This window comes from Corvus cornix, chromosome 18 (assembly GCF_000738735.6).
Source record: "Corvus cornix cornix isolate S_Up_H32 chromosome 18, ASM73873v5, whole genome shotgun sequence".
NCBI classification, from domain to species: domain Eukaryota; kingdom Metazoa; phylum Chordata; class Aves; order Passeriformes; family Corvidae; genus Corvus; species Corvus cornix.
Window position 1 is genome coordinate 2,422,431 of NC_046347.1, and position 625 is coordinate 2,423,055.

Below are 625 nucleotides of genomic sequence, written 5' to 3' on the forward strand. Positions count from 1 at the left end.
TCAAACATTTACAGTTTATTAATATATTACTGAAATATACAACTTTGTATTGATTAAATAGGTTAACACATATAGGACTGTAAAATAAATACTTTTTTAAAGTGCCAGAAGTATGTTCTTGAACTAGTGCTAGTCAATGAATTGATCTGTTCTTTGCATCAAAAGAGTATATCATAACTGCCAAAGGCTAAACCTTTGTAGCCTGATAAATAATCCTAAAAGCATTGGTAAGTTATATAAGCTGGATCATAGAATATTAACAAACTCAATTGCATTTCATAGGTCTCTGGATGAGTTTGTATTTGAGAAATGAAACTTCACCATGGCTCTTGTCAAATGGTGGAGGAAGGATTTCACAATATTCTTTTGGTGCTGTCACAATCCCATGTCTTTATCCACTTTGGGGCCCCTGGGAGGAAGGTGGAGGCATCACTTACCACTGAGCTGCTTTGTCATTAAGGACACACGTAGGGCAAACCAGAAGTCACAGTGGCTTGTGTCAAAAGCAAGAACAGAAAAAAAAAATAAGGTAACAAAAATTGTAACAGAACATTTCATTTGGGCACATTCCATGGAAATATTTTGGGTTTTCATCTCATAATGACATTTATTTCCAGCACTAAAC